Source organism: Dendrobates tinctorius, unplaced genomic scaffold (assembly GCF_039654945.1).
Source record: "Dendrobates tinctorius isolate UK_male_01 unplaced genomic scaffold, ASM3965494v1 ptg000270l, whole genome shotgun sequence".
NCBI classification, from domain to species: domain Eukaryota; kingdom Metazoa; phylum Chordata; class Amphibia; order Anura; family Dendrobatidae; genus Dendrobates; species Dendrobates tinctorius.
In genome coordinates, this window is record NW_027361937.1 from 9,513,893 (window position 1) to 9,527,264 (window position 13,372).

The following is a 13,372-nucleotide window of genomic DNA, read 5'->3' on the forward strand; positions in this document are numbered from 1 at the left end:
ACCCAGGACCCCTGCGCTGTAAAGGAACAGTAGCTCATTATTGGCAGATTTTCTATTAAGTCCATATACTTCAGTGTGTCCCCTCATGAAGGAGCTGAGCCCTTCTACCTGGTCAGCTGAGTGCCTGTGCATAGTAGTTTCATTGATCCCCTAATCTAAGATGTGTTTAAAAGGAACCCGTCTCTTGATTAATTCTAAACAAACCGCGAACAGCATAAATCAGGGCCTGGCTGCACAATTACAGTCAGGGATATCTTTCTCTGAAATGCTACAGGGGGTATCAGCTGATAATACCCAATTTTCTTTCATCTGTGAAATCAGCATAAGCCACTCAATCTGTAAAAGTGCAGAAGGTTGTATGCTGATGACATGTCCATCAACACAACATTTATACCCACTCATTCATGTAAAGTAAAAGACTGCAGCTATTGTTGCATTGGCTGCACCATCTTATGGACTAGGGGCTCAGCGTAAGGTACCGGAGACCGACCGCTGCCGCCAGAAGACGGATCGCTGACCTTGGACCCCCCTTGAGGACATTTCGTCAACAGCTACAAGGACTACTACCTTCATCGGAACATTTGCGGCTGAGGAAACCATAGACAGGATAAGTTCACTGAGTGAACGGTTGCTATTTTTGCTATTCACCTTTATCCTTCCCCCCCCCCGTTTAACTGTTTATCTCCCGGCGAGGAGTACCTTTATTGTTAATTAAATTTGTTAACCCTTGCTCTACCTCCTGTTTGTCACTGCATCCCGCAGCCTGCTTACATCCCCATTTTGTAATCTGAAGCCTGTAAGGAATTCAACTACAGGTGGAACAAGCATTTTGAACCTACAAGTGCTTTACAGATTTATACAGTGGGTACGGAAAGTATTCAGGCCCCTTTAAATTTTTCACTCTTTATTTCATTGCAGCCATTTGGTAAAATTAAAAAAGTTCATTTTTTTCTCATTAATGTACACTGCACCCCATCTTGACTGAAAAAAACAAATGTAGAAATTTCTGCAAATTTATTAAAAAAGAAAGACTGAAATATCACATGGTCATAAGTATTCAGAACCTTTGCTCAGACACTCATATTTAAGTCACATGCTGTCCATTTCCTTGTGAAACTCCTTGAGCTGGTTCTACTCCTTCGTTGGCATCCAGCTGTGTTTAATTAAACCGATAGGACTAGATTTGTAAAGACCTCACAGCTCACAGTGCATGTCAGACCAAATGAGAATCATGTGGTCAAAGCAACTGGCCAAGGAGCTCAGAGACAGAATTGTGGCTAGGCACAGATCTGGCCAAGGTTACAAAATAATTTCTGCAGTACTCAAAGATCTTAAAAGCACAGTGGCCTCCATACTCCTTAAATGGAAGACGTTTGGGACCACCAGAAGTCTTCCTAAACCTGGTCATCCAGCCAAACTGAGCAATTGTGGAAGAAGAGCCTTGGTGAAAGAGGTAAAGAAGAACCCCAAGTGTTGTGAGTTCATTTTTCCCTTCACAATTGAGGTCTGATGAACTCCCTCCTCTGGTGAAGGAAGGTAGTGAGGCTGATTACCAAACACCTGGGCAGCTAGATGATGACTGGGTGGCTGGAATTGAGGACTGGATATAAGGCAGCCGACGCCCTTCTGCCTTGCTGGTGATCCTGCTGGATTCTTGGAGACCAGTCTGATTCCTGCGTCTCAAAGCTAAGTTTTTCTGCTCTGCTTTGTACTCTTCAGTTTTGTTTTTGTTTTGCCTTGTTTTTTGGGAGTTCTGCCATCCCCGGCCGGGGGTGAGCTGAATTCCATTTTTGTCTCTGATCTGTTGATCTTTTGCTCTGTCTTCAGAATATACCTGAGTGCTGATATAGTCTTTTGAAGCCTAGCGACTTCAGGGCCTGTTTTTCCTATCAGTCGGTTGGCTCATTTTGGATAGGGTTTTTGCGGATGGCAGACAGCAGCTTTCCTATCCTGTCCTATTTAGTTAGCTTGGGCCCCATCATTTGCTCAACCTATCTTTCTATCTGTGTTAGTGTTTTCATCTAGCTTCACCGTCATTATATGTTGGGGGCTGCCTATTGCTTTGGGGTCTGCTCTGGGGCAGTTTAGTTTTTCCCTTTTCTGTCTTTAGGCTATGTAGTTCTCCGGCTGTGATCGAGGGGTCTAGGGCACCGTAGGAACCCCCCACGGCTACTGCTAGTTGTTGTGGATAGGTTCAGGGGTCTGCAATCCGATAGCTGCCAACCTCTCTGGTTTTTCTGGACTTAGCAAGTATTTTGTTTTTTCCTCCTTCGGTGACTCATCATAACACCCAAGATCACTGTGGCTGAGCTCCAGAGATGCAGTAGGGAGATGGGAGAACGTTCCACAAAGTCAACTATCACTGCAGCCCTCCACCAGTCGGGCCTTTATGGCAGAGTGGCCCGACGGAAGCCTCTTCTCAGTGCAAGACATATGAAAGCCTGCATAGAGTTTTCTAAAAAACACATTAAGGACTTCCAGACTATGAGAAATAAGATTCTCTGGTCTGATGAGACAAAGATAGAAATTTTTTATGATAATTCTAAGTGGTATTTGTGGAGAAAACCAGGTACTGCTCATCACCTGCCCAATACAATCCCAACAGTGAAACATGGTGGTGGCAGCATCATGCTATGGGGGTGTTTTTCAGCAGCAGGGACAGGACGACTGGTTGCCATTGAAGTAAACATGAATGTGGCCAACTAAAGAGATATCCTGGATGAAAACCTCTTCCAGAGTGCTCTGGACCTCAGTCTTGGCCGAAGGTTCACCTTCCAACAAAACAATGACCCTAAGCACACAACTAAAATAACAAAGGAGTGGCTTCAGAACAACTCTGTGACCATTGTTGACTGGCCCAGCCAGAGCCCTGACCTAAACCCAATTGAGCATCTCTGGAGAGACCTGAAAATGGCTGTCCACTAATCTTCACCATCCAACCTGAGGGAACTGGAGAGACTGGAGAGGATGTGCAAGAAAGAATGGCAGAGGGTCCCCAAATCCAGGTGTGAAAAACTTATTGTATGATTCCCAAGAAGACTCATGGCTGTACTAGCTCAAAAGGGTGCTTCTACTCAATACTGAGCAAAGGGTCGGAATACTTATGACCATGTGATATTTCATTTTTACTTTTTTAATAAATTTGCAAAAATTTCTACATTTCTTTTTTTTTCAGTTCAGTTGAATTTACCAAATGGCTGCAATGAAACAAAGAGTGAAAAATTTAAAGGGGTCTGAATACTTTCTGTACCCACTGCATATCATTGAGCTATGAAACTGAAAAATTCAGTTATTTCCACTAAAATACTGATTTAGCCCCAAATTTTTCATTTTCATGAGGGCTAATAGGAAAAAAGAGAAATTCAGAATTTGTCGTGTAATTATTCCTAGTACACCAACCCACCATATGTGGTCAAAATCTACTGTCAGGACGCAGAAGGAGAACCATTTTGGAGCTCAGATTTTGCTGGAATGACTTGCTGGTGCCATGTCACATTAACATACACCCTAAAAGTGACACCATTTTTTAAGTTAGACCCTCAATGTATTTATCTAGGGATGTGGTGAGAATGTTGACCCTAGTTATGAGGATAAAAAAACAATTCACTATAATCTTGTTTTAGCCTCAAATTTTTAATTTTAATAAGGATTGAAAGGAAAAATTTTACCCCACAATTAATTTCTCCTGAAGGCAGTAATACTCTATATACGTTGTGGAATTACTGTTTATGAACACGGATGGGCTCAGAAGGTAAGATGGGCTAATTGATTTTTGGAGGACATATTTTTGCGGGCAGGTGATATTTGCAGAGCCCTTAAGGTGCCATGGCAACATAAACGCCCCTAAAAGTTGTCCCAGTTTGGAAGTTACACTCCTTTGCAAATTAATCTATGGGTGTGGTGACTATTTTGACCCCACAAGTGTTTTTCAGAAATAAGCATATTTCTGGTGTTGCATACTGAAAACTGAAAATATGTGATTTTAATGCCCAATACTTTGTGCCTATCTTGTGCCTTTGGAAATCCAAACTCCCCATAAATTAAGTGGATTCTTCCCATTTCAGCAATTCCATACATGTGGATGGCAACTGTGATTTAGGCACAATGCAGGGATCAGAAGGGTGAGTGGGAGGCATTTAGTTTTGCAACCTAGGATATTCTTGTTTTTTTTTGGGGGGGGAGCTATATTGCTTTTTAGAGCCTTTTATTATGACTTTATATATTAAAGTCAAATATTTAGAATTGAGAGTCCTCAGTGGTTGATACCTTTTAATGGCTAACTGAAAAGATGGTAACAAATTGCAAGCTTTTGAGACTACTCAGGTGTCTTCATCAGGCATTGACTAATACAAAATCTGAAGAATCACATATTTAAACACAAAACAGCACAGAAATAACGCAATAGATAAGACAAGTGACGTGAAGCAGAATTGTCATTATGGGAGAGGGATAAACATAAATATTGGAACAGTTCACAGATAACGAGTGTGAACGTTTTATTGTCCTCTGATTGGGGTCTGGTACTGTGTTGTGATGCCCCCAATTCTGACAGGCACAGCTCAATTAGTTTTATTTCTCCCCTCTCGAAATGATCAGAAAATCTCCCCCAGTTATTTCCTGCCTTTACATGCTCTTTGAATCCTGATCTCACATTGTTAGAGCAGACCTTCTGGAGAGAAGATCTAACCTTTGTGGCTTCTCAGACTCACTGCGCCTGAACTCGTCTCACATTTGAAGGTTAGTATTTTATTTTTTTATTTATCACAAATGTTTATTTAGCTTGTTTTATGAATGAATAATGAAAAGTTTGTGGAAATAAGTAGAGTTTTCTTAGAAAAAAGTGGGTGGCTCCTAAGGCACATTAAGCCTCAACACGTACTCTCTCTCTTGCTTCAGATTCTCTGCTGAAATGGCAAATAAAATGTATGATTTATCTAACCCCCTTCATGTTGAAGAAATTAAGAATCTGCTGTTAAATGATGATGACGGAGAACTCACACTGAAGATTAAGGGGAAGAAAGTGACATTTCATCTCAAGATGAGGTGGAATAATGTAAAAGTGATTCGGGAACAGAGCAGGATGGTGAGGAGACTGATACAGATGAACAAGATAAAAATAGCAGCTACTATTTGGGCAAAAATAAAAAGACCATGTGGAGCAAGAAGCAGCCCCTTACCGCGTTAGCCAAAAACCAAGCACTGGCTAATGGTCATCTTCGTGATGCTGAATGTGGGTGGTATCAATTCACGAGTGATTTACCTCGGCAATCAATTGGAACCACTGCATAAAAGAATTTACCTGAAAACATTGGCTAATGAACTGGTGAGTGGAGAGCTATGCCAAAGTATTCTGACGACGAGTGAAATACCCTCTAGCCTGCAAGTCCAGCTGAAAAGATTTAATTCCAAAGATGATCGAGAAATATCACCACCTCTCTCACTCCCCAAAAGAGGTAAATGCACCACCTGCACCATTCAAGCTGGAATAGGAATAGGGTTTGGAAGGGAATAATGGGTGCAGAGAAGTGGAGCTTGAGTCTGTTCAAAGAATAAAGGTGGGAAATACACTTACTGTGGTCTAGCCAAGAAAGTGGGCATGTGAAAACAGACCAAAAGGAGCAACAGCCAATATGAAGGGAAGTCACCCACAAACACAATCATAGTGGGAAATCAAAATTGTTCAAACTATAGGTAGAGAAGAGCGCAATGGGGTCTTATCTGGGTGATTTATAAGAAACAATATTGAGATATACTCACCCTTTCCAAGAGAGAGCTGAGCGTATAGAATCAATTTGTCAGCCTGCTGCACGTCCAACGGTCCACTCAGTGACCGCTTCATAAATCTCTTTATGGAATAAAATTCTTGGACTTATGTGCGCTGCTAGACAGAATATCAGATCCAGATCATGTAGATAAATTGACCTTTTATTTCCCAACGCGTTTCAAAGTCCATACACTTCTTCCTCAGGGGATGACATATCTGTTATCCCCTGAGGAAGAAGTGTATGGACTTCAGAACGCGTTGGGAAATACAAGGTCAATTTATCTACATGATCTGGATCTGATATTCTCTCTAGCAGCGCACATAAGTCCAAGAATTTTATTCCATAACGATAGTGGGAAATCAGTGAGGCTCCCTAAAGGACACTCCCAAATACTAATCTGAAACCAAGAGAAACACACTGGAGTACAAAGTCCATAATTATAAAAATTAATGAAATTTATTATAACAATTTAAAATGACAAGAACTTGACAGCGGCGGTCTGTGGTCCTGGGCAGTTTATCATGGGTAAGCACTTTGCTTCAGCATTTCTTTACACCTCAGATTATTTTCTGTACACTTGTATTATGACTGTTATTGTTAGAAGTGTGAGCCTATTAAGCCCTGTGTGCTGCCTGTATCGTAACTTTATTACTATTGACCCCAGTCATTATTGCCTGATCTTTATATTGCATTATATGTATATGTATTTATTGTTCTTGTCATTTTAAATTGTTACAATAAATTTCATTAATTTTTATAATTATGGACTTTGTACTCCAGTGTGTCTCTCTTGGTTCAAGAAAGTGGACATGTAGGATCAGTAGTCATAGAATGAGACGAAAGATGGGAGCGCTGAGTCTATGAAGTCGTGGTGAAAACAAAATTCATCAACTGCCTTCCAGAAGAGAAAGTAGTCTCTCTCCAAGCCTGTCTCCAAACCCTTTGGTGAACAATGTATTGGCAAATTAAGGCGTTAGCGGTCAAGGGCCTTACGAGAAAGAGCCTCTGTAAGTCAAAAGGTCCCATGACCGTATTGTTGGCCATGGCAGATTTGTATCAGGACCACAATGTCCTCTGCCATTAGAACTAATCCAGGGGAAGTAGTGGAAAAGTTTGGAAGAATTCTTCCCTTCTGTAGCCACCCTTTTTTTGAAGGTTTCACAGTGGTGCCAGAGGGGCTGCTGTGGTATGGCACAATTTAAAGTTTGGGAGTACAGTCCCACCCATGATTTAATTTCTACACGTTTGAATGCTAATCTGTGGTCTGCATTCTTCAAAAAAAAATGTCATTAAAGTCAACTGTTGCCTTGAAAAGAATATGATTTTTGGAGATTTAGAAAGATACTCCAATGTACATGATCAGTCTACAGCACAGGAGAAATGTGATCATAACCTTATTCTGGTTTCAGAAAGAACAGACAAATTTAGGAATTTATTTTTTACAGCATACACCATGAAGTAAAAATCCATTTTTAATAGTGAAACATTTTTTCTATTTCTTTTTGTTCTTTATTTTGTGCTGGGTTTTCCATATATAGTCTGAAAAATGTTTGATTTTTTTTTCAGACTGAAAAGACTAATTGTTGCTCTAATAGGCAGCAATACTGATGTATTTCACACTGACAGGAAGTCTGCTAGACCCTGCTTACAGCAGGGCCATACAAGTCATTGTACCTTGTCATTTGACCTCCAGCTGCCGTGACTACTATATCTAGAATTTTACATGACCTCCATGATTTGTAAGGACAGTACCAAGTCTTCTAGGCATGGAATGAATAAATTGGCAACATATTGCAACATCTTTTTCCATTCATCAAAAATGGCCTCTTTCAGAGCCTGGATGTTGAATGGTGAGTGATGCTCAACTTGTCTCTTGAGAATTCCCCATACGGGTTAAATTAGGTTCAGATCAGGAGACATACTTGGCCACTCAATCACTTTCCCCCTAGTATTCTTCAGAAATACAACAACGGCCTTAGATATCTATTTTGGATAATTGTCATGTTGGAAAAGCGCACGTCTACCAAGGGCATGGAGTGATGGTAGAATCTTCTCTTTCAATATAGAGCAGGACATCTGTGAATTTATGATAACTTCAATGAAATGGAGCTCTCAAGCAGCACTCGTGCAGTCCAACATAAGGACACTGCCACCACCATGTTTTATTGTAGGCACCATGCACTTTTCTTTGTACTCCGCACCTTTGTGACACCATACAGTTTTAAACCATAGTTCCAAAAACATTTACCTTGGTCTCCTCACTTCAGAGCATAGAGTCTCAGTAGTCTTCATATTTTTCAGCATGTACTCTGACAAATTGTAGCTGGACTTTTAAGTGCATGGGCTTTAGAAGAGACTTTTTTCAATGACAACACCCATGCATGCTATTCCTTTGCAGTAAATGCTGTATTGTGTAACGGGAAACATTTGGCTTTCTACTTCCTTAGCTAACTAGAGTGAACTTGCATGTTTATTTTCTCCAAACCTTTTTATCAGAAGATGCTCCGGTATAGATGTTCCATGGTCAGCCTGGTAGTCTCTGTGAGATGACTGCAGTTCCATCTTTGTTACATTTTTGCTTTACTTTTGCAACAGTTTTCTGACTGATAAGTAAACCTTGGCTGATCTTCTTGTAGCTTCACCTTTCTTTTGTAACAAAATAATTTTCTTTAGTAATATGTGTGTGTTGAACGGCGCTCCGAGTATATTCTTAGGTGCCCAAGTAAGGTTCCAATCCGTAAAGCAATATAAATTAAGAACTAGGCACTCAAATGGATAACTGGAATCGGAGAGTTATTAGGACAATCCAAAACAAAAATTGATGTTTCGGTCCTTGGTCTGGACCTTTATCAGAGTAAAGTGCCACACAATGAGCCATGGACATCCCTTCTACCAACTCGCGGGTCACTCTCTAATCCAGCTCATTATTTTCTTATGCAATCCGCTTTGCTCTGATGAAGGTCATAGATCGATTATTGTGTGTTGAAAATATTGTAACTTGAGAGACCACTGTCTAATTACATTCCCACTCCTTTCCTACCCATCTAGCACTCTTATTTGTGATTTCCATGCTACATAATTCTGACAGCCAGTTAGCCTAGTATGATATGATATTGGCAACAATGTGATGTCATAATGATAGGCTTCACTGAGCAGCCGCGATCCTGTTCCTTCAAATATACTATGTGTATTTATATGTATTTATATAAATATAATTTAGTTATATTTAATTAGGGCTTCTGTTGAAAGCCTTGAAAAAATAAGGTACTTACAGTATTTCTTTTGCAGCCTGCTTCATATTCAGCTAAGTGAGACATGTGAGCTCACTGCTGGCAGCCATCACCAATTACCCCCAACTTTACAGCCAAGCAACGCTTTTATGCAATAATCTCATGCACAAGATGCACTTTTATTATGTCAGGTCATGTGTTTTTTTAACAAGTGTAAAGGAATAAAAATGAGATATTAGTCTTGGCTAATAAAAAATGATTACAAAATTATTGGCAGACAAGACAAAAGAGATATCGTACCACCTGGAAGTAAAGAATAAGTGTGAGATACTAGAGAAGCTTCAGCTTTGCAGACTAAATATTAAAAAAGAAGCAGTTTAATGTTTGCATACCGCTCCGAGAAGATTGATTTCAAGGTATGACCTCATTGTCTCACTATTCAGTAACTGGAGCTGTTATATATTTATTTTTTTCCTACACTCTTTTGGGATCTCTTGTAGACACTGTACTGAATTATTACAGAACGAGTTTCTTGAATCCAATCTTCGAAGGGTAAAAATTCATGGAAACATTTTTTGTAATAAATAAAATACTGAAAATGTGTAGCTCATCATATAAAAAAGAGAAAAAAAGTGTTTGGCAAAGCAGATGTGTGAGACAATTGCTAGTCAAATATCTCAGCACTGTAAAAATACTTTCGGGGAAAGTGTTTTCCAGTGCATTTATTTTTGTCACTTTTTGATGCCTTTAAAAAAGGGCATTGAAAGGGCATTGTTTCTGCTGGTTAAAGGGAATCTGTCACCCCATTTTTGAGATATTATATAATGATATCAAGCAATTGTGTGTCACATAAGGATTCTCTTAGTACTTTTGCTTCCCCCTGACCCCGCACCTTTCATGCATAAATACCTTTTTTATATAGGTTCAGATGTATGTAAATTGCCGCGGTCCGGGCCAATGGGCGGTGCTTATTCGCCTTCTTCCACCACCCTCCTAGGCTTGCTGAACGTAACTTCATCTGTGAATATCACAGATGCCGTTGTTTTTCAGCGCTTGCGCATTGAAAAGGCAGCCGGCGCTTGCGCAGTATGCTTTGTCCAACTGTGGGCAAAGCATAAAATCATTATTGTGCATGCCCCGGTATTTTTCAGCGCTGTCTATGCCCCAGAAGTCTTCACATGCAGGACGCACTTCCTGGACGTCGGCTGCCCAGTAAAGCCCTGCGTACCCCGGAAGCTGAGGAAGCCGAACATAGACCATGCTGAAAAACACCGGCGCATGTGCAGTAACGATTATATGCTTTGCCCACAGCGCTGAAACACTACGTGAATGCAGGAGGAAGAAAGAAGAAATGCGTAGAGCAAGACAGGGAGGGGGGAGCAGGCGAATAAGCCCCAATTTACATTCATCTGAACCGATATAAAAAAGGTATTTGTTAGGCGTCGAGTTTCCCCTACTGAACAGGGGGAATCTCAATCCATGTCCTCTGCAGTCTCCCATTCCTCTCTGGCCACAGAGATTCCTGCTCAGCAGAGGTGTCGGTGCAGGTATCTTGCCCAGGATAATGCTAGGCATCTGATTGCTCCTTCAGGCTCTGCTGTAACACCATGCTTGAATCAACAGCAAGCAGACACTCCAGGGACTAAGTCCTGCATTTTGCCTACTGAGCATGCCCGTGGGACGACCTTTCATTGGAGGTCGGAGGTCACATGCGCAGGTCCCGTTCCTGCTCTGATTGGTCCACTACTGGGAAGGTCCTGGAAGGACGCCGCTATAAAAGAGTCGCATGGCCGCTCAGCCATGCGCTAGTAGACTCTTGTTGGTATATGTGTGAGTGATGATGGATGCATGTAACTGGTGACTGACTTATTAAGATTCCCCTCCCTTTGATACGCATGTGTTAGGTGCTGACTCTACTACAGTTCCCTATCAGTGGCTTTGCCTTTGCACCACAGTACTTCCACTCACAGCACTTCACTTAGCTCCATATTGTGCCATCCAGCACAAGGCACCCTTGTATAGCCTCAAGCAGCTGCAACCACCTGTAGTGGCGCCATGCACAAGTTGTGCGCCTTCCTTGCCCTAATCAGGGAGGTTAGTGGCGTCCGCCAGAGCGGTGCAGAGTGCACCTGGTGTGCTTATACTTCTGTTGTTCTTCCTGGCACTGCAGTTGCGGTGTCGAGCACTAGTGTGTCTAGAGGGACTCTAACTCAGCGTCTCAGGGGCAGAGTCCTGTGACTATACGCTAGTGCTCATATTGCCGAGCTCTGTGAGCATTAACAGGCTACGTTGCAGCGGCTCTGTGAAGTAACAAAGATGGCTCCTGTACACACCGAGTCAGCGGTTAACCCGCCAGTCTTCAGTTAGCGCTCCGCCATTACTTAGCAGCAGTATTCCATCTCTGCACGGTGGACCCCAGGCTGCGAACGCACCTCATTATTATTTTATTATTTGGTGCGTTCCGCCAGCCTAACAGTATTTATGCATGAAAGGTGCGGGGTCAGGGGGAAGCAAAAGTACTAAGAGAATCCTTATGTGACACACAATTGAATGATATCGTTATATGATATCTCAAAAAAGGGGTGACAGATTCCCTTTAAAGTGATTGTCCTGTCTGACTGGCTTGTCTGTGGTCACTCTGTGTGACTGGAGGCTTGTGAGTCCTCACATTGCGCATAGCGCTCACTGTCGGGATTCTTCGGTACTGGCGGCGACACCAAGCGATCATGTGACCACAAGTAAGCGATATACATACTTGCAGCCACATTCCAATTAGACATGCACAGACTCACTCAATTCACTTGTACTGAGCGAGGCTGCTCACGTCTAGTCGGAATGTGTCCAGAAGTATGCATATAGCATACTTGCTGTAACATGACCTGCCTGGTCATGCCACCAACACCGCAGAATCTGGACAGTGCTCGATATACATGATGTGAGAATTCACAAGTCTGTAGTCACAAAACATGAATGCAAACTTTGGTGCCAAACCTGGACAACCCCTTTAAGTTTCATGCCAGAAAATGGGGCAAAAGCGGCACAAATCTATGGCTGATTCATTTTCTGGCTTAAAGATAGCGCACAATAACAGATATGTTCCTCCTAAAAAATTTCACGCATTTTCCATATAGATTATTTTGCAACAGATTCCTTCAGTAAAATATGTATGACATTATCCTTCAGAGAGCAACGTCAACAAATAGACAGTTTGGGGGTGTGAATTGTTCTGACAAGTTCCTTTTAAAATTAGGAAATTACAGCCTCAGTTAATCAACAACACATAACAAATTGCGCTGTGCCATTAATTGTTTAACAAAGGCTATGCCAAACTGCAAAAGCAATATTTGAAAAATTAAGTATACCCAATACAACCCACACAAGTCCATATTCAGACCAAAAAGGTCCAACTAGCTTCTCTTTAATAAAACCAGCCCTTAGAAGTCCACCACCTCCACCTTGCTGGCGTCTGAGTCTTCCGTGTAGGTCTGTGCCAATTACTGATCCAACCATGGGCCCATTTGTTTGGTCCATCAAAAGTCACTCTCATCTTGTCATGTCAGTCCATAAAATCTTAGAAAAATATGTCTTCTGATATTTATTGGCTCAGTCTTGAAGTTTTAACTTCTGTGACGCTTTCAGTGGTGGCCGGGTTTCATGCTCCCTTACCTCGGCTGTGTCTCTGAGCACTGAACACCTTGTACTTCTGTGACTTGTTCAGTGGTGGTCGGGTTTCATCCTCCCTTACCTCGGCCGTGTCTCTGAGCTCTGAACACCTTGTACTTCTGTGACTTGTTCAGTGGTGGTCGGGTTTCATCCCACCTTACCTCGGCCGTGTCTCTGAGCACTGAACACCTTGTAATTGTGGGCGCTCAGGGAGGCTGCAGATCTGGAATATGACAGTACTGGAGGATAATGGCTTTTGGTCGTTTCATGTTTCATTCCTCTCAAATCTTTGGCAGATAATCTCTTTTTTTCTCAACACATTTTCTCAACCCTGCTGACTTATTTCAATAAATTTTTTATGGTTCTGTTATTACACCTCAATATCTTAGAAATGTTAAGAGCGCTGCAGCCCTCTGTAAGACTTCTAACAATGTTTGACTTTTCAGAGTCAGTTAAATCTCTTTTTTGGCCCATTTTGCCTAAAGAAAACAAACTGCCTAATAATTCTGCACACCTTGATAAAGGGTGTGGTATCCTCAGGCCTCATTACACAAATACACATCACCTGATCTGCTTCATCCAATAAGCATTCAAGGTTATACAGCTTGGAATTGGAAAATCTACATAAAAATGACAAAATGTTTCAAATACTCACTTGCCTAATAACTGACGAAGCTGCAGGTTGCAGCGACACGCGTTGGGTGCTGGCGGGCA